Here is a 24,521-nt window from a genome sequence, read left to right as displayed (position 1 = left end):
GAAAAGGAAACCAACCATATGGGAAAACATATCTGCCAATGATATCGCAGACAGGGGACTGATCTCCAAAATATATAAGGAGCTTATATGACTCAACATCAAGAAAATAAACAACCCAATTAAATAACGGGCGAAGGACCTGAACAAACACTTCTCCGAAGAGGACATACAGAAGGTCCATAGGCACATGAAAAAATGCTCAACATCATTGGCCATCAGGGAGATGCAAATAAAAACCACAATGAGACACCACTTTACACCTGTCAGAATGGTCATCATCAACAAATCAACAAACAACAAATACTGGCCAGGATGTGGAGAAACGGAAACCTACTGCACTGTTGGCGGGAATGCAGACTGGTGCAGCCACTATGCAAAACAGTATGGAATTACCTCAGAAAACTAAAAATGGAACTGCCTTTTGAAACAGCGATTCCACTGCTAGGATTATACCCGAAAAATCCTAAAACCCTAATTCAAAAAAACCTATGCACCCCTATGTTCATAGCAGCCCTGTTTACAATAGCTAAGTGCTGGAAACAGCCTAAGTGCCCATCTGTAGATGAGTGGATCAAAACACTGTGGTACATTTACACAATGGAATACTATGTAGCAGAAAGAAAGAAGGAACTCCTGCCATTTGCGACAACATGGATAGAACTAGAGAGAATTATGCTTAGTGAAATAAGCCAGGCAAAGATAGCAAAATACCGTATGATATCCCCTAATACAGGAAACTAAAGAGCAACACAAACAAACGAACTGAATAGGACAAAGACTAGAATAGCAGTCAGTAGTGGGGAGGGGGGAGGGAGAGAAGGGGGATAAGTAAGGGAAGGGACTAGTCAAGGAACATGTATAAACGACTCATGGACATGGACAATGGGGAGGGATATGATTGTGGGAGAAGGGATGGGCTGGGTGGGGGGAGCAATGGGGGACAATGGGACAACTGTAATTGAAAAACCAAAATAAATAAATAAATAAATAAATAAATAAATAAAAGGAAAAATAAATAAATAAAACAAACCAGCAAACATAAAACAAGCGAAATTATCATTGAGTGTTACCTCTGACCACAAAGGAATCGATAACAAAAGTAACAGGAATATCCCCAAATACTTTGAAACTAAACAATGCACCACATTGATCAAAGGGGAAATATTAAGGCAAATAAAAACGCATTGAACTGAATGAGTATGAAAATACAATACATCAAAGTTTGTAGGACACAGAGCACTGCTGCAAGAGAAGTTTATAGCCCACTGTCTATATTAGAAAAGAGGAAACGTCTAAAAGTCAATCTAAGCTCCACATCAAAACTAGAAAAAGAAGAGCAAAATAAATCCAAAGCAAAGATAAAGTAGGGAATATTCAAGATAAAAGCAAAAATTGATGAAATAGAAAATAGAAAAATCAACAGAGAAAATTAATGAAACAGAACGCTGGTTCTTTGCAAAGATCAATAAAATTGACAAACCTCTAGCAAGACTGACAATTAAATACAAATTAACAATAGCAGAAATGAAACAAAGGATATCATTACAGACCCTATGATAGATATAAACTTGACAACTTAATTGAAATGGAAAAATCCCTTGGAAATCAGAAACGACCCAGGATATACTCAGTATTTAATACATAATTTGAATAGTTCCATTGTTTTAAAGGGATTACATTTGTAATTAAAAAATGTCTTTCGGCCCAAAATATTTCACTGGAGAATGAAACTAAATGTTTAAAGAATAACTAACATCAATTCTATACCATCTCTCTAAGACACAGAAGAGGAGGAAATACCTTACAACAACTTATATGAGAACACTTTTACCATGATACCAAACCATACAAAGACAGTATGAGAAAAGAAAACTACAGACCGATATCCCTCATGAAAATAGACTCAAAATCTTTAGCAAGCTGTTGCAAACAGAACGTATCCAAATATAAGAAGTATATTATATGCCATGACCTAGTGAGGTTTATTCTAGGGATGCGAGGCTGGTTCAAAAAAATCAATCCACGTTAATAGGCCAAGGAATCCATGAGCACAAAAAGAAAGCTATGAGAGCTAATAAACCAGCTCAAGGGTACAGGACATAAGATCATACAAAACTCAGTTGTATTTCTATTGAATTGTATTTCTATTTCAATTGTATTCATTTGCAAGAAACAATGTGAAAATAAAATTAAGACAATTCTACTTACGATGACATCAAAAATAATAAAAGACTTAGAAAATAAATGTAATCAAAGAACTACAAGACTTGTACACCGAGACCCACAAAATATCGAGAGAAATTAAAGACCTAAACAAATGTAAAGACATCCCATGTTCATCAAGTAGGATACTTAATATTGTTAAGATGGCAGCCCTCAAATTGATCTACAGAATCAATACAATCTGTATCAAAATCTGTGCAGAGAAGAGTTAACATAGTGGGCCTGACAATGCTATCGTTTTTGAAAATCCTGCTTGCAAGGTTGGCCCTTGGCTGGGATCTAGGAACTTGGATTTGGTCGGAGGGAAGGGCTCCCACTATCCCAACTGATGAGAGTAGCTTATTGTACCTTAACTGTTTGTGCAAACAATATGATTTATGGTGAACAACAGCTTTCCCCCTGGGACTCTGGGATTTTGGTATGTGCTAGGCAGAGGGTGCCTGGAGGACCAGCCCCTAATGAAAGCCCTTGGCACTGTCTCTAATGAGCTGTCCTCATAAACAGCATTTCCACACAAGTTGTCACAACTCTTCATTGCAAAAAGCTATACTAAGTGAAAGCAGTCACAACAGACTACCTATTATATGGTTCCATTTATATTAAATGTCCAGAATAAGTCAATCTATACATCCACAAAGCAGATTACTGGCCGCCAACAGCTGGAGAGGTATAGAGTTGGGGGAGTTACGATAGCTAAAGGGCATGAGGTCTCTTTTTTTGGTGATGAAGATGTTCTAGAATCTATTTTGGTGATGACTGCACAACTCTGTGAGTACACTGAAAGTCACTGAATTGTACACTTTATATGGATGGTATTTGAATTAGGTGTCAATGAAGCTGTTATACAATTACAGTGGGTAATAAAATATATTGGTTCTTTAAAGGTCTGTTGAAGAGTGACAGGAAAGACTCCATGGAACCAGTGAGGAAGTTGGTTCAATAAGCCAGGCAATTTGTACCAAAATAGTCCAATGTTCTTGGTCACGGCCAAGCAGTTCTATAAGGTTCTGGGCACAGCAATTCTTGAACAACCGTAATCAGTAATTTTCTTTCTTTAAAAAAAAAATTGCGATATAACAGACATATAACAAACATATCAGTTTTCGATGCACACACTGATTTTGAATTATATAAATAGCCTTAAGCACTTACTAATATATATGAACCTAATAGTACCCCTGGCAGGAGAAATGACAATGAGTAAAACACACTCATTCTGTATTTGGAAAGGTAACGCTCATAATGAAATAACTACCAACACACGAAAGAACATGATACATGCCAAAGCAAGGCTAAAATACAACTGCTAAGGATTTCAGAGGACATGTTGTTCGGCACACCATTATTGCCAGTACAGTCACTGTTGTCATATTCAGCCCAACATCACCAAGAATGATTACTGAGTGTCTAAGTACATGAGCAACTCTTAAGAGTCTATACAGAGAGTTAGGCGAAGTTCTTCCTTGAACCTAACACATCTTTATGATGGGACTACTAAGGAAATAGTACATTAATGTTATAAGTGTGCCATCTCTATTATAAATAATTATGAAATATTAGGTTATAAATGTAACATACATAAAACGGCAGGTTTTCGGATGCAAGTTATTCTAGAGGGGGGATTCGCCGAGTTCCCTTTTAATTTGAGGAATGCCTTGGCAAAATGGGTTTTTGTATGGAGTGATCTTGTACCGTGTGGAAACACGTTTCCCAAGCAGCTGCGAACTCCTAGTGGCCACACGAACTCATTACCATCTAGCTTTGAGAGCAACAGTCACAGAAAGGTTAAGTCTGACATCCCTGCGGGGCAACTACCTGACAAAGCTGAAGACTAGGGCAGTCTTCATCCTATTTAAATGTCCCTAAAACCAGGGGCGATCCTGAAGGGTGTGTGGGCGGATCGATGCCTATAAGCACTATGAGGGAACCTGAAGAGGTTTATGCTTCCAGATCCCCTTTCTTTCCTCCGAGGCCTTTGTTTGAAACATTTATTGACAAATAAAGACACTCTCTGGAGGGAAGGAGAAAAACTGTCAGCAACTAATATTACATTTAAATACTTTTCTGTCAGAAAAGTTTGTTGGTCTGATAAAAATCGAAAAAGAATCCCGACTAACAGCCTAGTTTCCTCAGCCACTTCTCCAGCTCTGACATAAACATTTTTTTAAAGCACCATTAACAAGCCATACATGGATTGAAAGCTAAAGCTACACACGGGAGAGCCGCTCCCCACCAGTCAGTAACGGAAAAAAGACGAAACAAAACAGAACATAACAAAACAAACAGATGAGGGGCAGAGGGATAAGGGACTAACCGCCTCGGAATTACCACGTCAGACCAGCGGCCTCACGACCGACGGTTTCAGACCAACCGCCTCACACTAACGGCCAACAGGTGGTGCGCGGACCCTAGCATGCTCACCGGCAGGGCGAGATAACCGATCAACACTTTTCAATCAGGCTTGAAACCACCAGAGAGGGCCAAAAATTCAGACTAGGTACCTTTTACCCTTGCTTTTTTTGCTATGGGGATTCCTCTTCTGCATCTTCGGACCCTAGAAGAGAGTAAACGCGTGCTAATCTCTGAGCACACACACGTAAACCCCCGTCCCCAAGATAATGGAAGCGGCTCGTACTGGAAGTGGCTCATACCGGAAGTGGCTGAACCACCAATCAAATGGCCTCTCTGGGCTCCATTTTGCCGTTAATAAAACCTGGATTAAAATAGTACCCATATCATACAGCTGCGTGAGAAATAAATGAGAAAATGCATGCAAAACACAGCACCGGGCAAATGTTCAGACCTGCAGAGTTAGAAACGCTGGGAGGGGGCCCAACTATCTGTTTCAATACGCTCTCCAGGTGATTCTGAGGCATGCCTGAAGTGTGAGTTTTTGCTTTATGAAGAACGCTGCCCACTCAAATAGCTAACCAAAATCTTTGTTATTATTTCAGATTCCATGACTCCATGCTTTCTGAATTATGTTTCCTGCCTGAACTTTCAAAACCGTTATTTGTTTCTTGAGCCCAACTCTGTAGCCCGTATCACCACGGATACGAAGAGAAAGAGAGAACCTGTCTTCAAGGTTTCAGTGTAGGTGATCCAAGAATAGGAAAAGTTGATTAAACCTAATGGTCACAGTATCATTGCATAAACTAAATTAGGGAGGCTAAATCTGAGGCTGAAAGATACTTGGTGGCACTGAGAGGCAGACCAGTTTCATGAAGGCTGATAGTTCGGTTCAGTTCAACTTCATGTTGCCATTATTCATAATAATTACATTACAAACACAGGTTCCATTTTTATTAATAGCTCTTTCAAATCAAATACAAACTGAAAGCATAGTTAAAGTGTGATTTGTATGGCTATTCACAAGTTTGTATGGAGGAGAAGATATTTGGATAGAATAAACAAGGCTAGAAAATGAATGATGGTCTTAGGGGGAAAAAAAGGTGACCAAAGCTTCTGGGTTTAACATATTTATGTTTGTCTCTTAGAGGATAACCTAAGTGCATACTACTTTACACATATCCACACACTAATGTAGCATGTTCCTTTTTTTTTTTTTTTTTTTGACTCTGAACATACTTTCTTCCCCATCTGTCAGTACGGGACACTCTGAGAGCCTCATCAGCTTAAGAGAAAGAAGAGGCAGTACCATATGACTGAGCCTCCTTGCATTTTCATTACTGGTTTATCATCCAAAAACTGCTCTTGTTAGCCTCCAGGATGACAAGGTTGGGGTACCATGGGACAGGGCTCTAATCACCAATAAGAGTTCTCTCTTTGTCGTTTGGAGGATTTGATAAGACATTTTTCCAGGCCCAGATCACAGATTTTCCCTTCTGGGCTTGGAGACACAGAGGGCTTTTTGTTTGTTTGTTTGTCCGTTTGTTTGTTTGTTTTGTTTTTTTAACCTTAGGGATATACATTCTTGTGCTTGGAGAATAAATAAACATTTCCTTTCTTTGCTTCTTATTCCATAGACATGAGCCAGACACAGGAGCTCCAACTTAAATATCAGAAGTTCCCCGTGACAAAAGAGTGGTAAAGGAAAAACAAGTTCTATACTGTGGATTTTAGCCCATCGCTATTGACGAAAGCTCCCTTCTTGACCAAAATTAATTTTTAATAAAAGCTGTGTGTATTTAAGGTATATAACATAATGGTTTGATATAGTCAGGCTTATCTGAACCTTCTTCTCAATTAGGCCTCACCTTTGGCTTATAAAAACTCCAACTTTCGGTTTTTATGAGCTCAAGGCATGTCCTTAGAATGATGATCCCAGCCTCCTTAATATACCGGCCTGAGAAAGCTCAACATTGCCAAAAGAATTCCCTGTCTGTTTCAGCCAAAACCTGACCATGGGCCCCTGCCTCCCCTCCCTTTTCATAGAGCATTTACAGAACTTGTAATTGTAAATCCTTTCTCTGTCCCTCTGAGACATATCTTCTACAACCCAGAAATATCTGTTTCCAGGACCTGGGAGCCATCCCTTCGAAATGTAATCATCAAGAAAGACAGAGCCTCTGTTTCCCAATCTCTATGGAAGGATAGGAGTTCAACTTTGATAAGTGCCAGTTAGCAAACGCAGAGGCCCTGATCATGGTGATCAAACTCCGTTGGCCCCCAAAATGTCCCTCAATACTTTTCCTTTAGCACACCCCAGCATTTAAAGGGCTCCTGCCTTTTGTTGCACTGGAGTTGAGCTCTAGTTATCTAAAGTCTCTCCTCTACTGCAGTAGCCTGAATAAAATCTACCTTGCCACCTTTAACAGATGTCCAGCTCTGTTTCTCTTCGATGCCATGAACTAAAAAGATCAGAACTGGACAACAAGTTTAAGACATGAAATCCTAGAGGTAACAGGGAAAGTAACAAATGAAGTCAGACCAAGACTATGAAACCCTAGCGTTTAGGAGAGTCATCTCAACCGATCTTTTAAAACTTCAGATGCAGTTCTTCTCATGTAGGAGGTTAAAGTGGAGACATGTGGAAAAAATAAAAGGAGAGAACAAAATAACACTTGAGCGCCCTGCAAGTCATTTGGTTGTGGGCGAGTGGTTCCACACTGGGGATAAGCTAAAGGCACCCCAAAGTGTAATGGATGACCTTCTAAAGAATACCGTACCAAGAAACCCAGCACTGGCGATAGTGGAGAATAATAAAGAGGGGCTTGAGGAGCCTCTGAAAGGCTGACCCTGTCCCAAGACTATTGGCTTTTATTCTGGGCTAATAATGTTTCATGATGAAGGTTAGAGCTTGTTGGACCAGTTAGGCACCCAGGATCCTAAGGACACCCAACTTTGTGCTGTTATTGTCAGCTATAGAAAGAAACAGCAATGTCATGAAGTAGAAGTCCTAGTACTAGCTGGTGGTCAAGGCTTTAGGAGCGTATGGGGAGTTGAGGAAAGAACGAACATCTTATGTCAGACTGGAAGGATTATCATAGCATCCAAATGCACGAGAAAAGAATTATTTCAAGTTCTTATGAAATAACCTACTCCAATATTGCACAAGTCTTCTGAACTTCTTTTTGACTAAAAGTGTCTTAATGGCGAGATAAAACCACAGAAGCTGCTAAGGAAGTCTCCAACTTTCTATTTTCATACCTTCATTCAGGATACCCAGAAAGGACTTTGATTAACTCTGTCTCTAACTCTGAACCTTCAGGGGGGAAACCAAAGAAAATTAAGCTAAGATGTGAAAATCAACACTGCTCTGTGAAAAATAGACTCTACTGGTAACGAGTATGATTAGATTGTTCTGGAAGTCCAGCAAGAAGAAGAAAGAGAAAGGAGGTTTCAAGGTGTTGTGAACTGGACAAAACATGAAAGGATTATGTGTACCCTTCTAGAGAGAACAGAAGGTTGTCATACAGAAGGCAGTTTGAGGTGGTTTTCATATGAAGAGATGTTGAGTTTGCCAGCCTGCTACACTTTTGCTGCAGTTGCTATGGTTTCAGGCATTGTGACCCAACAAACTCTGGTGTCATGTCCCAGGGTCATAAGCAGCAGGAAAGGCTTTGGCCCTTCAGTCTTGTCCAACTGCTGACAAGGGCAGCAGCCAGCTGCGGGTACTCGAGAACTTGACACTGCCCAGATCCATCTAAAGGGACACATCTCCTTTCTTGGTGGCACATTTTCAGCCAAAAGAACTTCATTATCAAGGTAATGAGTTTATATATTTTGTTGTTGTTGTTGTTGTTGTTGTTGTTGTTTTTTACAGTTCTTTAGAATCTGGACACGAGAGACCTCTTTGCCTCCCTCTCTTTGTTTCTAGGCTAGTGATCTCTAGTTCTGGGAAAAAAGAAACCCCCTCTTTTGAGGGTATGGGAAGCCTTTTCCTAAATGTTTGGGAGAACCTCAAAGATCTTGGAGGGTTGGGGGGGTCATAAAGGGTAGGCATGTAATACTATCCGGTGAAAGGATAGCTGAGTATAGGAGGGAGAGAGGGAGAGAAAAATGGAAGAAGGTAAAGGGAGGAAGGGAGGGGGAAAAAGAGGGGAAGAGGAGAAGGGAGCTAGAGGTTAAAGGGGTCTAAATTTTGAAGGAAGTTGGAGGAGAGGAATTCAATAGCCCTCTACCATTTGGCAAAAAGTTTCTCTTGTTAGTTAAAAAACAAAGTCAAATCCAAGTACGAGGTACCAAAACAATTCTACTGAACCCATAACTGTGTCTTCCTGTACATGGGTCTAAGGTCTTACATAACAAACATTATTTAGGGCTTTTTCCACTTTCTTTTTACTTTTAATTCCAGGCTGGGGTGGGAGGTGGTGGGGAGTGGTAAGAGAAGTTGGCAGAGATGATTATTCTTTCAAAAATAAAATTAAATATGGTTCTATGGGATCGGGGCCTGGTTTTTATAGCTATTAGACCGAGTTTTCTCAGTGTTCAGAATCTTGTTCTATTGTGGGATCTCATATGTTGTTTTAATTAAAAAGGTTATTTTTTCACTCTACTAGTGTTGGCCTTAGTCTTCTCCAATGGCTCTATGTGGTAAGTGTTACAGCTGTTTATCCCATTTCACTCCTTATATCATGAGAAAGGCTCTGGTTGAACTGGGGTTAACTAAAATTCAATTAAGGGGGATGAGGTATGCTTGATTCCTTGAAGGTGCTTAAGAATGGCAAAGGGAGTAGAGGCAGGTGAGATTTAGTGGAGTTTAGTAGAAATAAGTCTCTAAAGTTAATCTCCACGTTCTCTAAACTTCCTTTTAAATTTGCTTCCCAACGAAGTATGCTAAAATGATCCTGATAATTTCAGAGAATCCCTTTCCCACTACTCACCCCACCAGTTTCTAGCCTAACCCAATATGAACTACATAGCTGAGTTCCAGGGCCTTCTTATCCAAACTGAGCCAGTTTCTAAAAACCATATATAAGCCTTTCAGATTCCTTTTCTTTTGTCTTTCCAGAGGCCTGATAATATTGAGTGGTTACACAGCGCCAGGGGTGTGTGCAAGGTCAAGCTCCATAGCCCAAAAGGACAGCAAGAACAGGAACGGAAAGTGGTAAGATACTAAATTACTCCTACTAAGGGGTGGAAAGGATTGCTTTATGGATACAGATATCCTGGAACCCAGAATAGACTAATGGAGGGTGAGTGTCGTTTCTCTAAGATATCAAGTTCAGTAAAGTTTGTGGGCTGGGGGGTGGGGGTGGGGGCGGGGGCGGGGCGCAGTATGCTTATACATCACAGAGGGACACGTGAAGGGAGGGGGAGAATGAAGAGTAGCTGGGGAGGGGGGTGGGGGGAGCCTCAGGGGAGGGAGGAGTGGTGGTTGCCTAGTTTTACCAGCCTAATGGAATCATAATATCAGCTAGCTACAAGTAAGTTGCACTCAAGTGGGACTCCCACAGGAGGGCAAAATGTGTAATACTTCACATTTTTTATCACGTTCAAATGCCATTCGTACTGTTATGTATTTAATGCTTTTTTAATTGACTGACATTTAAAAATTACCATCAACCTAAGCAATATTATCCATAATGTCACAGGTTTTATGTTTTAGTATGTATTTTTCCTACTAAACAACAAAAAAGTACATATATTAAACACAGAAATGTTTATCCATGTATCACTTAAAGTTTTCTATAACATCAGTAGCAAAAACACCACTTTTGGGGAACGCTACGGTAGTTGAAAGTGCTCTAACTGAAAGCCAGGGAATTGGTTTCTTTTTTTTTTTTTAATGTTTATTTATTTATTTATTTATAATTTTATTTTTTGGTTATTCAATTACAGTTGTCCCATTTCCCCCCATTGCTCCTCCCTCCCAGCCCATCCCTTCTCCCACAGTTATATCCCTCCTCGTTGTCAATGTCCATGAGTCATTCATATACATTCCTTGACTAGACCCTTCCCTTACTTATCCCCCTTCTCCCGCTCCCCCCTCCCCCCTACTGACTACTATTCTAGTCTTTGCCTATTTAGTTCGTTTGTTTGTGTTGCTCTTTAGTTTCCTGAATTGAGTTCTAATGTAAGTTTCAGCTTTGAGTTTGCGTCAGTTGGGCAAGGCACCTTTCTTCTTACTTTTTTCAGTAAATGTAGGTATTGTAATTTGGGCATCTCTGACAGGTAGGTATTCTTATCTAGGAAATACAATAATGATAAGATTCTCTCTGCCTAATAGCATTTATTGAGTACTTACTATGTACAGGTACTCTGCTGAAAGCTTTGTATTCACTCTCAATCAATCCTCACAAGAACCCCTATGCGGTAGGTGCTTTATCGTCTCAAAGAGAAACCGCAGTCTTTTCTCTAGAATTTTCCTCAATACGCTGTCCTAATTTGGTGCAGATATGCTTTGTCGATGTGTCCACCCTGAAAGTGGAAGATAAAGGTTCCAAGGTGAGTATTCTCTGCTCCCCTCAGAGTTGGAATGAGTGAGAAACTGCTGAAAGAGTTATCAGTGGCAGCATAATAAAAGGGAAAGTCTGTGCCAGAGGGTGGAAGGATGGAGGAGATTCAGGTGGGCAGCCATCATTTTTGAAAACCCCAAACCCCCGGTTGAGAATATACTGTCACTCTTGATGCCAAATCTCATTCTAGAAGGAACTTAATTTGCTGGTAGGCCTGAAAGAATTACAGCATGGAAGGTAGCATGTCAGAACAGTGAGAAAACTGTCCAAAAGTTTGACGATTCATGAAATATGATTCCTAAGATTTATGGATTTGTGAATGCCTCTGGAGGGGTAGTAATTTGTGAGGAGAACAATATCTCATTCTTCAAACATTAGCTAGCATCACAAGCCTACTTATCCTTCTCCATTGAAAGGAAAAGATAAGAGATATGACATTCATGTTTTGGAGAGGGCAGCTTGGAGAAGTCTCAAAAAGCAGTTATTCATAAGAATCTCACCACTTCATCCCATAGGATGCTGGTGGTTCCTGTTCCGGAGGTGACCTAACGCAACACCATCTGAAAGAGAAAGAAATTATTATAATCAAGGCTACTGAGAGGCAAAACCAGTCTAAGGTATGCTTAGCTTCCGAGTCCACCCTTTCTACTTCCCAGAGTCCAGTGTGGACACCGAAGACTCTGGTTCACAAAAGGTAAGAGAAATATTTCCAAACAAGGCCCTACATTTGGCTACTATGATATTCCAGAGTTCACAGGCCTAAGTTCAAAGTCAGGTAAGTTTAATGTCCAGGTATCTAACAATGGCACTAATCACAGAGGTTCAGAATGCCCTTCCCTGATTGCAGGTCCCTACTCCAAACAGAATCTTGCTACCCTTATCCTAACAAAGATGTAGAATGAAAGCATGATCTTTTTCAGTGCTTTCTGTTGTCTTCTACTGGGCTTGTGTGCTCCACATTGCCCAGTGTCCAAAAAAAGAAAAAGAACAAGCATATATGGAACAGAGAGAATCCACAATGACCAAGAACTGTAGTGGCTTGTTCCCCAAACCTGTTGCCTAAGAGATTACAGACTGTTAGGTAGCGTAAAGTTAGAAGCAATTCGATTTGGATACCACTGTCACATGCAAGTCCTTTTGTTTTTCTGTAACTACCTAAATTATATCTGTTGGGCTCCTGGCCCATGACAAGTCACCTTCACAGTCCTACAAACCTGGAGTAGTTGATATTGAAATAGGATATTTGGTTTTATCTCAAAGGAGTCAATTTTTTTTTTTTTTTGTTCTGCATCTCTATGCTTATCTTATAACCAGGAACAACATTTCTGGCCTCAGACACATTTGGAGTGATGAGAGTGGCTCCTAAGGAAGAAAAAAAGTTTAAAAATATTCTTCAAAGAGTTTTGGGTTTAGTTGGAAGGAGGACTCCATTTTGAAGTCTTAAGAAAGGGATAAATTATACCTAATGTTTATTCTTAAAAGTGCAGCACATATTTCCTACACATAATGCAGGTGTCCTTGATTGTAACCTAAACCCATTTTCAAAATGTTGAACTTATCATGACCTCAAACTTCTAGGGATTCAGTAGAAAGTAAGGAGATGAAGAAATGGAAGGGGTAAAGAGGACGATGGTACTTAGCAAGGAGTGGAAGACATGTATAATACATATACACATATCTAGACATGAGCATATGCACATAATTTACACTGACACACAGCAATATATACAAAATAATTTATACGAGCAGTGACACACACATCCCTGGCTACGTGTCTACATATGACACTGGTGAACACACACAAGCATTGAAACAACACATATGTGTGTATATTCATAAACAATGACTCACCTACACAAAGGTATAGAGTCAGCTGCATTGACATACCCACATGTGACACATCAACATCTATATATGCATCCATGCACACTATGCATAAACATGCACACTACACATAAACATACACACATGAGCCTCGATCAAAACACAGTGACTGTACAAGTTCAGGTGATAGGCATGCACTCTTACACAGGGTGGGGCAAAAGTAGGTTTACAGTTATGAGTATGTGAAACGGTTTATTCTTGAATTATTACTTATTATTTTCCATACATACAACTGCAAACCTACTTTTCGCCCCACTCTGTAAATATACCTCATGTTGATACGCACACATACAAACTTAAGCAAAGTGACACTAACAACATTTGAATGCACTGATACATACCTTGACACAAATACAATGACATCCCCACTCACGTATTCACACAAGTACTCAAATACCCAGGGTGTGTGCAACACTGACACACATTCTCAATCATTCACGTAGCATATAAATATAACATAAACTGATACCCAATTTATTGACATACACAGTCATTATATTAGCACCGATCCACATTGAACATAAACATTTATTGATGTATTATCTATTATCTATTAATTACTATATATGTTAACATGTGAATTTATTCTTTTTTTATTCTTTTTTTTTTAAATAAATAAAAGATTAATTAGTTATTTTAACAATAGGAAATAACAATCCCTCCCTCTCAGACATTAAGACCCTTTATAATCTTATAAAGGACAATGGGCGAAGGTCTCAAGCTCCTCTAGCTGCTTCAAGCTGGACATGGTTGTCGTTCGTCCTACCTACCCTTGGTCCAGACATCCCTAATAAGAGTGGGGGTGTGGAGGGGAGGGTTGCCTTCCCACATGGGGAAGGATCGTGCAGACTCCAGGTCAGTTGGCTGTCCCCAGACAACGGCGTGCTTGGTTTAACAGGCTGGCATCCTTGTTGTATTCTGGGGGCAACAGATTTGGCAAAAGGGTTTAAAGACATCTTCAATCCATAACCACTAGATGACAAAAGGCAGGGATTAATTTTTCAATGTTCCACATTAGGGAAAAGAAACGGGCTTCTTTGGAGGAAGGTGTGCCAGGCGCATCTCACCTGTCCAAAACCCTTTTGCCCATTCTACTTAGTTTGGGCTGAGGGAAATAGTTTAGCTTTCCCCACTCTTAGACCTCTGGGCCCTTTCGGTCCAAGCCATTAGGATAGAACAGAGAAACCAGTTTTAAAGTGAAGCCCACAAACCACCCCATTCTTCACCAACCCAGCCACTTAGTTCAGCCAAACCGTTGAGTCTCAGGAGGCCGCGCTGCAGACAGGATTAATACACATATAGGTATAGCTCCATCATACATTCTATTAGATTTGTATTATAAACAAACATGCAGATCACTCAAATCGACACTTGTCATTTACATATTCAGACACACTGACATACACATTCATTTTTACATTCACACAGTGTACAAAATGTACACGCTATCATGCACACGTTGGCCCGTACAGGAAACATATAAAATCGGTATTGATGTCAACACATTGTTACACAGGCTTACACACAGGCAGGCATACATGTGCACTGACATGTGCACACGGACACACACGCTAACAACACAGACTGAACATTCTCACATCTACTGAGATGTCCCCACTTATGAATTGCTATACTGTTATTCACACACACACACACATGACAGACACATTGATACATTTTTGACACATGTTGAGATAAGCACACGTGCTCATGTGAAATTGACACGCTACCACTTGTGCTCAAAGGGATATAATTATGTATTATGTTTCCATGCAAATCCTAAAGGGTAAACCCCTAATGTATGCAGTTTAGAAAGATATGTCTTCTAAATAAAATAAGGGGGGAAAGTAGCCTCCCCAAACTCTTAGGTGTTCTTTTTTTTTTTTTTTTTTTTTAGATGGACGGATCTATATGCCTTTTCACACAAGCTCCCTCTGATCCTATAACTGTTGTAAATTGGCTTCTAAATGATATCCAGAAGTATGCCTTGGGTTTCGAACATGCACTAAGTCCCTCAGCCTCTAGCTGCAAACATAAAATAGGAGATGAAGATGAACATCACAAATTACCCTCTGCAAACTGCTACAGCATCTATGATGATAAACTGAATATCGATTACATGGCCAATAGACCTCAAAGCCCACATGTAGACATGACTGCAGCCAAGAATACCAACAAAAATCAGAGTCCTTCCACCTCTCCAGCAAAATCTTCTAGCACTAACAGGGCAGTAATCTCTCCTGAGGGAGAATGTCCCATGGATGACCTTTCCTTCACCATCATCCGGCTATCTAATCTGGTAATGGAGATGCCTTGTAATGAAATCAAGAAGTTGGAAAATGGAAGCAAATGCTTTCGTCATTCAATCTATCCACCCTCTGGGAACAAAGGGAAAAACACTCCCCGCAGCGCTGTGAGCAAGATCGTTTCTGACATGGCCCATGATGCTGAGGAAATATCCTATGTGGAAAGGCGGGACACTGGAGAAGAGGGCAGGGAAGGTGGCAGGAAAAAGTTTATGTATAGTCAATTATCCAACAAGAACAAGGGGGTAGACAAAGAGATGTGCCAACAAGAGAGCAAAGATTTTTCACACTCTATCAGTAAAGGACTCACGGTTTATGCAAATCAGGTGGCATCTGACCTGATGGTCTCCATTTTGAAGACCTTGAAAGTGCATGCTCCTGGGAAGCCAATTCCCGCTTGTGTGGTCCTGAAGAGGGTTTTGTTAAAACACACCCAGGAAGTTGTCTCTGATTTGATTGATTCCTGCTTGAAGAACCTGCATAATATCACTGCGGCCCTGATGACTGACTGCGACTTTATCTCAGCTGTCAAGAAGAGTCTGTTCAACCACGGAAAACAAAATGCTACACATATAATGGAGGCCATGCTGAAGCGCCTGGCTACTGTTCTGCTTGGAGAGAAGGAGTCTAAATCACAGCCTCTGTTGTACGCATCCTTGAAGGCCGGCTCCCACAGTCTCAAATACGAGAACCAAAGTCAAAACCAAAGTCTTGAATTCTCCACCATGAAAACTGAATTGAAGGGGAAGGACAAATGCAAAATAAAACCAGAGGAGTGCAAGTCATTGATTAGCGCTGAAAGAGTTGCTGAACACATCCTCAAGGAGAGCCTGTCCATGTGGAACCAAAAACAACGAAACCAAGGCGAGATGGCTGGCAAAGCATGCGTGAGTAAGGAGGAAAAAAGAGAGAAGATCAGCCCTTCCACAGAGTCACTGGCGAAGGACTTGATTGTCTCTGCCCCTATGCTGATTCAGTACCACCTGACCCAGCAGGCCGAGGCCAAAAATGCACTTGAAGATGACTATCCTGGTTCCACCATAGGCCATAGGACTCAGAGTGCCCAATTTGAAAAGAACGCAAGTGACCAAAGTGCCAAGGCACTTTCAGTGAAACATCTAGAATCTTGTGGAGCTCCTGGGCCATCTACCTCTGTAAAGGAGACTCAACAACAGGCGGAGTGCCAAAAGTCCGATATGTCAAACATCATTCTATCACTGATTCAGAAACTGCTCAGTGAGACCTCCTTCAACAGTGAAGAGCAATCTGAAGGGGAGAGCAAGCCTTCTGAGCCCAGGCCAAACAAAGCAACTTCAATGTCCAAGAGAGGGGAAAAACAATTCCAGGAGAATTTAGACCTTGATTTTGCCAGCGGGATGATGCAAATGAACTGGCAATTCATCAATCAACTGGTAGAACCTGTGAGGAAGCTGTGCCTTATCATGGCTAGGTATCACAACAACAGGGAAGCCCTGGCCGAATTGGAAGAACAAGCAGCCTTGGTACACAACCCAAGTTTCCAAGTTGGTGGCCCCAGATGCAGTCACAGTAGTGCAATGTCACAGAACTATCGAGAGTTTTCTGGGCCGGAAGTCATCATCAATAATTGGTGCTCAACAAGTAGCTTGCAGAAACAGCTCCAGGCTGTCCTGCAGTGGATTGCAGCCTCCCAATTTAAGGTGCCTGTGCTCTGTTTCGTGAGAGATGATGATGGACAACTGGAGAAGGTAAGCAATGGCAAAGCACAAGAAGAAAGATGGTTAGACTGGGCAGGGGAAGGGAGGCAAAACTGTACTTAGGGCTCACGAGCAGTCCAAATTTTTCTCAAGTATGCTCTTTACTATGTGCTTTATGAATTACTTTATCCTCATAAAAAGACACAAAAGCAATGAACCATTAATTGAGGCTGTAGCACCTCGGGGTCTGCACATTTCAGCCAAGAGGAGGCGAGAAAGATTAGCTTTTTTTTTTTTTTTTAAATTCAGTGACCCTTTAAACAAACTACTTGGTAAAATATGTTTTAGGAAGGTGGGGGAGATGGCCACCCCTAACCTTGACCTAGCAATCAGCACAGACTAACCAAAAGACCCAGGCCTTGGAGAGAAGTATTTAGTAAAGACAACTGATTCCAGGTTTTGTTTTTTGATGCTCAAAATGAAGTTATGTTTTTCATTTTGATCTATGACATTAGAGGAGGGTCAAGGAAAAAGGAGAGGGAAGGCAGTCCTGGATCAGCGAAAGCTTTTACTCTAATCTTAGTCATGGGCGGAAAGGTGGGTGAGGGGGGTAGTTCACTTTATCCACCTGAGACCTTTCTTCAAAAGTATCACATGACTCAAGCTATCTCTGCTCCCTCCACAGCTTCCAGAAGTTTCAGCTAAGGCAGCAGAGAAGGGGTACAGTATTGGAGATCTCCTTCGAGAAGTAATGAGGTTTGCCAAGGAACGACAACTGGATGAAGCCATGGACAACATGGCTAGAAAACAACTGCTGGACTGGCTGCTCACTAACTTGTAAACTAACAGTCCCTTCAACAACTCTGTAGCTAGTCACCCCATCCCCACAGCAGCATTCCATGCCATCTGGGCGCCCCTTCATTAGGCAAGTTGAACAACACACTACACGACTGTCTTTCCCAATACGTCTGAGCAGTTGGACTATGCAAGTACAAGGTGTTAAATAAGCTAGGCAACAACATGAATTAAAAAATTAAAAAAAAAAGTCGTTGTGTTCTTTTTTTTAAAATATACGTTCTATTGTTAACTTTTTTATTATTATTTAGATTTTATTTATTTATTTATTTCCAGAGTGAGGGGAGCGGAGGGAGAAAGAGAGGGAAACATCAATGTGTGGTTGCCTCTCACGAGCCCCCAACTGGGACCTTGACCTGCAACCCAGGCATGTGCCCTGACTGGGAATTGAACCAACGACACTTGGCTTGCAGGCCGATGCTCAATCCACTGAGCCACAGCAGCCAGGGCTAGAAAAAAAAAGTCGTGTTTCTTAATCAGATATATCTGAGGCAAAAGAGGGGAGTGGGTCTAAATCCAAGGATTAGTGATACAGTGTTGGGCTTGGGTCTATATCTGACCTTAGGTAATTTTCTGAGCACCCAAGACATAAAGATATAACTCATGTCCAAATCTCTAAGTAATATGGTTTGTCCATTATGATCCAGAGGTTTGCCACCTGTGGACCCCCTGTTTCTGCCACATTACACATATAACTTGATAATCTCCCCTCTAATCCCGAGGGTACGGTTTTCTCGGTCTTTGTCAGGAATTTGCAGATGGGCTACTGTGCTGCAGGAGCTCAGCTCCAGGCAGGTTAACTTTGGATTAAGTGAGACCAAAAAGTGACAGTGGAGTGTTTGAGAGGGAATTCATTCCAAGTTTATTTATTTATTTTTAAGTATATTTTATTAATTATATTGTTACAATAGCTCCAATTTTCCCCCTTTGCTCCCCTCTACCCAGCAGCACCCCTCCCCCAGCAACCCCCCCAACCCAGTCCATGCCAATGGGTCGTACATACAAGTTCTGGCTTCATCCTTTCCTATATTGTTCTTTTTTTAAATTAATTAATTAATCAATTAACTAATTATTCTAACAATAAAAAATAACAATCCCCCCTCTCAGACTTAAGACCCTTTATAATCTTATAAAGGACAATGGGTGACGGTCTGGAGCTCCTCTAGCTGCTTCTGGACATGGCCGTCGGCCTACCTACCCTTGGGTCCAGACATCGCTAATAAGAATGGGGGTGTGGAGGGGAGGGTGGTCTTTTCACATGGGGAAGGGTCTTGCAGACTCCAGGTCCGTTGGTTGTCCCCGGACAATGGCGTGCTTGGTTTAACGGGCTGGCATCCTTGTTGTATTCTCGGGACAACAGTTTTGGCAACAGGGTTAAAAGACATCATTCAATCCATAACCACTAGATGACAAAAGGCAGGTATTAATTTTTCAATGTCCCACATTAGAGGAACAAAAGGGTTTCTTTGGAGGAAGGTGCCAAGTTGATTTTTTTAATTAAGTATATTTTATTGATTATGCTGTTACAGTTGTCCCAATTTCTTTTCTCTTTGCTCCCCTCCACCCAGTATCCTTCTTCCTTCCAGTAGTCCCACCCCCCTTAGTTCATGTCCATTGGTTGTGCATACCAGTTCTTCAGCTTCACCCTTTCCTATATTATTCTTAATGTCTCCTTGCCTATTTTGTACCTACTAATTATGCTCCTTAATCCCTGCACTACTTCTCCTCCTTCCCCTTCCCAGCCGATAACCCTCCAAATGATCCCTATGCCTATGATTCTGTTCCTATTCTGGTTGCCTGTTTACTTTTATTGGTTTGTTTTTATTTTTTAGGTTCTGTTGTTGATAGTTGTGACTTTGTTGTCATTTTAATGTTCATAGTTTTGACCCTCTTTCTCTTAAATAAGTGCCTTTAACGTTTCATATAATAAGGGCTTGGTGATGATGAACTCCTTTAACTTCACATTGTCTGGGGAGCACTTTATCTGCCCTTCCATTCTAAATGATAGCTTTCCTGGATAGAGTAATCTTGGTTGTAAATCCTTGTTTTTCATCACTTTGAATACTTCTTACCAGTCCCTTCTTGCCTGCAATGTTTCTTTTGAGAAATCAGCTGATAGTCTTACAGGCACCCCTTTGTAGGTAACTCTGCTTTTCTCTTGCTGCTTTGAAGATTCTCTATCTTTGACCTTGGGCATTTTAATCGTGATGTGTCTTGGTGTGGTCCTCTTTGGGTCTAGTTTGTTTGGGACTCTGTGCTTCCTGGACGTGTATGTCTCTTCCCTTTGCCAAAGTTGGCATTATTTATTTATTTATTTATTTATTTATTTTTACATAAGGTTCAATTTCCTGCTCTTCCTCTTCTCTTTCTGGCACTCCTATGATTCAGATGACGGCACGTTTCAAGTTGTCCCAGAGGTTCCTAAGCCTGTCCTCATTCTTTTTTTTCAATTCTTGTTTCCTCCTTCTACAATGGTTGACTGTTTATTTCTTCCTTATGTCCCAAGTCATTGATTTGAACCCAGACTTCCTTCCCTTTACTATTGGTTTTGTGTGGATTGTCCTTGGTTTCACTTAACTTAGCCTTCACTTGTTCCCTTCTGCATTTGCCACACTCCAGCATATCTGTCACATCTGTGAGCATCTTTATCACCAGTGGTTTGAACTCTCAGTCTGTTAGGTTGCCTATCTCCTCATCGCTTAGTTCTTCCACTGGAACCTTGATCCGTTCTCTCTTTTGGGCCATACTTCTCTGTCTCATTAACTTGAGAGGCTTCTGTGTTTGCCTCTGTGTTAGTAGAGCTGTCACAACTGCTACATTGTGAGGGGCAGAGCCTTAGGTCTTCGTTAGTATGGGGCGACCCATTTGGCCACGTTGTGGTGCCATATGAGGGAGAGGAGTCTGAGAGGGAACAAAGCTGCTTGCTCAACCCTCGCCCCTTTTCCAGGCACTTCTCCCACTTCCTGTGTGGAACTGGCTGTCTCTAGCTATTTCTCTGGCTGTGGTTCCCAGAATGGGTGGGTTTGTGGCATTCTAGGACTCTGAGGGCCTCTAAACAAAGGAACTCTGCTGAGAGACCAGCAGCTTCTACCCATGCCCCAACCCCCACTGGCTTTCAGTCACGAGCAATGGGTTTTATTTTCCCTGGTGCTGGAACTGTGAGCTGCACTGTCTGGTCTGGTGCTGAGAGCTCTCCCCAGGTGTTCCTCCCTACTTTTTTTAAAGGTGTGACTGCGTTTTCCACTGGTCTGCCACTGCCGATGCCACAGCTGCCACTGCCACCTCACTGCTTCCTCTCTGCCCCGGCTCCATCCCTCCTGCCTCTCTGGATGAGTTTTTCTTCTTTAAATCTGTGTTTGTTGAACTTCCATGCAGCTCGACTTTCTGGAACTTCTGGGTGTCTCCAGTTTTGAGGTAGTTGTATTCCTTTTCAGTTGTGGAAGGAGATGCAGCGTGTCTACCTATGTCTCCATTTTGGCCAGAAGTCCCAAGTTTATTCTTGTGGCAGCAGGTGAGACAGGAACAAAGGATCCACGCTCTCCATGGTAAGCCGGTGGCAATTCTGCTTGGCGTCTCTGTGCTGACACTGCATGCCAAGGCATTTGCCACCTCAGCAAAGGGTGTATGCCCAGTCCATGTACACATTGCTACAGACTGACCCTAAGGGTGATTTTAAAAACAGGTTTTAGTGGTACTAACAAGGGTAGGTCTTGCTCGTCCGGTAGGCTGCATGCTAAAGAGATATCTTGAGATAACACAATAGCAGGTATCAGGTCCCTCCCTGGTTTTGTATACCACACCTTTACTCCCCTCCCCAGGGTAGTTTCTGTTGGGTCTGAATAACTACTACAGTGCAGTTTGTAGGACCAAATCCCTTATTCTCGCTGTGAACACTTCTTCATCCAGGCCATGAGTTTTCAAATTACAGTATAAATAGCATCCTTCAGTCCCAGTTCTCCTAATAGCTGCTGTAACCCAGTATACAACTGCCACCTGCTGGACGTAGATGGAAGATCTCCTGGGTTCGGCCACGTAATGCGATCAGCTGCCTTGATCCAATCTAACAGGGAATGATTGCCTGGAGTCTCGTGTGCATTCTGCAGCTGCTGCCTCAGCACTGGGTGCGTGGGGTTGGATACAAGCTTACCCATTCCCTGGCCAGGAAGTAAAATGCCACCCGCCCCTACATCCCATAATCTTAGCAACCAAGCCGCCAAAGATTCTGACGCCTTTTGCCAGAAGCAGCTCCCCAAATCCACCAGCTCTGCTTGCAAGTACGGATGCACTGTGGAGTGCTCTGTGACTGGCAGAGGGGGCTGGCTTGACCCTCAGTCATTCAAGGACACTTAGTCTTAATCTTCTGCATTACCACCACCGCCACCCCAGGCATGGCTGAAATGGGTGAGGTCTAGCCCTCCCCAACATCCTCCTCCTCATCCTCATCCTCCGAGGAGTCTATGACCTGTACCTCTGATCCTGTCACAAAACCAGTCCTGATCCAGGCCCTCAGGGTGGCCACTTCCACCTCTAATAGCTCCCATGTTTTCTCCCAGGCAGCCCTCAATTCCTGCTCCTGAGACAGGTCCTCTTTCAACTCTCGGACCTGGGCTTCCAATTCAAGCAACTCCCTGAATGCTTTATGCAGAACAGAGAAATAGCCAGCCTACAGCACCAGCCCCTACCCAGGCACTTTTCTTCCCTAGAGAGCCCCCTATCTTCAGCAGAGCCTCTTCTCTCACCTCAGGAGTCACTTCTACCCTCTCCCAATCTTGCAGGGGCACCGAAGCCTCCAACACGGTCACCACCATGAACCACATATCCATGCAGGCCAACCCGATAGCCCACCCTGAGTGGCCGTGCCCCGTGGCTGACCCCTGCTCCATAGCTTTCGTTTGTGGCAAGTCCTGCTGACTGTACCAAGTGCCGCAGGAGCTCAGCTCCAGGCAGGTTAACTTTGGATTCGGTGAGACTGCAAAATGACAGTGGGGCATTGCAGAAGGAATTCACACCAACTTTATTCTCGTGGCGGCAGGCAAGACAGTAACAAATTATCCATACTGCCTGGACAACAGGGACTCATATATATAAGAAATTAAACAGAAGTAGCACAAGGCCAACAAGAACTGTGAGATAGTGTGGCACCTGCATACTAAGGCACTCTTTTATGTAAGGATAAGCTGGAGAAATACATGGGTGTTGAGGCAGGGTTCTTGACTACAGTCATCATGACAGGACAGCTAGCTTAGACAAAAAAATAATTGATAGGTATATTACTCAAGGACATTGTGACCACTTGCCACATGCACGCGCGCGCTCGCGCACGCCCACACACACACACACACACACACACACTCCATATCAACTGCATGTGGCTATTTAGTACTTACTATTTAGCCATGGCTATTTAGTATTTACTGACTGAACTACAATGTGTTCTGATCCTCCCCCCTGTGTGAATAAAGTTTCCTTATAAGTCATTTCCTTCAATTGATGAGATTTCCTTGTCTTCTACCAGTCTGAAAGGAAATTTTTCTGAGAATAAACTACAGAATGGTAAATTCCTCATAGCCATGCCATGCGAATTCCATTGAGACTAGCACTAAGTTCCTAGATTTGTTGTATGCTTCTCAGAAGTCAATTATAATGCTAGAATTCATTGCAGATCAGATGAGATCAAGATAGTGGTTTCGACCCTGTGGTCCTCTACTAGCTAGTTTGCTGTGGCATACCTTAGCACCTTTGAGGTGCGAGTGGCTTTGTAGAACAAGCACAAGATGTGGCATCCTTCTGAATTCAAAAGTCAAAGCTTTTGCCTCTTACTAGCTACGTGGCCTTACAGAGTCACCTAGACTGTAAGCCTGTTTCTTCACGTGTAAAATGTAGCCAGAAATTACCCTCACTGTTTAAGCTGGAGGAATGGATGTGATGCTTTGCACAAGGTGAATCTTATAAATGTGGCTATGTGAAGGAAGCTGTATGTCTCAAAGCCCATCCTAACACATTTGCAAGTGTTCTTGATATATTTTAAAATAAAAACAAAATTCTCTGACAATGTAACCTAGAGAGACACTTTACGGGGTGAGGGGTGGGGGATAAGAGGCATGGAGGCAAACTTTACCTTCACAGTGCCTGGACCTGTCAGAAGGAAAGGCAGGCCCCTTTAAAGCAGAACCTTTAAAGCTCCACAACTCAAATGAAAGCTAGTCAAATCTTTTGCAGTCCCATCCCACCCCATGAAGAGCTTTGGAGTTGAGCCACTACAGATCCTTGTCTCTGTCCTTAGGAAAATCCTTAATAAACAAGTTACAGGGCCAGGGCTGCATTTCTGATGACTCAGATCTCCCTGAGCATAACTGGGGCCCATAGTAGTTTACTTCCTTGATTAACTTGGCTCTTGACTTGCTCCTGATTTTTATTATGAGGCAGCCTTAGGGATTCCTGGGACTGTGGAGATACAGCACAGGAAGTTATAAGTGCTGTTAAGTGGAAGGCATTGGGGTAAGATTCTCCTTGAGGGCTTTTTTACTTCTGATATTTCAGGATTATAAGAGTTTCCTTTCCATATTTTCTCAGGGAAACCTGTGTAGATGAGGTAAGATCAGGGTGAGGAAACTTGATTTTTGCCAGAACTAATTGACAAACTCCAAGAGAGAAAAGAATGCTTTGGGCCTCAAAGGGCCCTGGCAAGTGTCTGGAACAGCTCTGCAGTCTTGAGG

The sequence above is a fragment of the Furipterus horrens genome, unplaced genomic scaffold (genome assembly GCF_987537825.1).
Source record: "Furipterus horrens unplaced genomic scaffold, mFurHor1.1.pri manual_scaffold_22, whole genome shotgun sequence".
NCBI lineage: Eukaryota > Metazoa > Chordata > Mammalia > Chiroptera > Furipteridae > Furipterus > Furipterus horrens.
Note: the sequence above shows the minus strand (reverse complement) of the source record.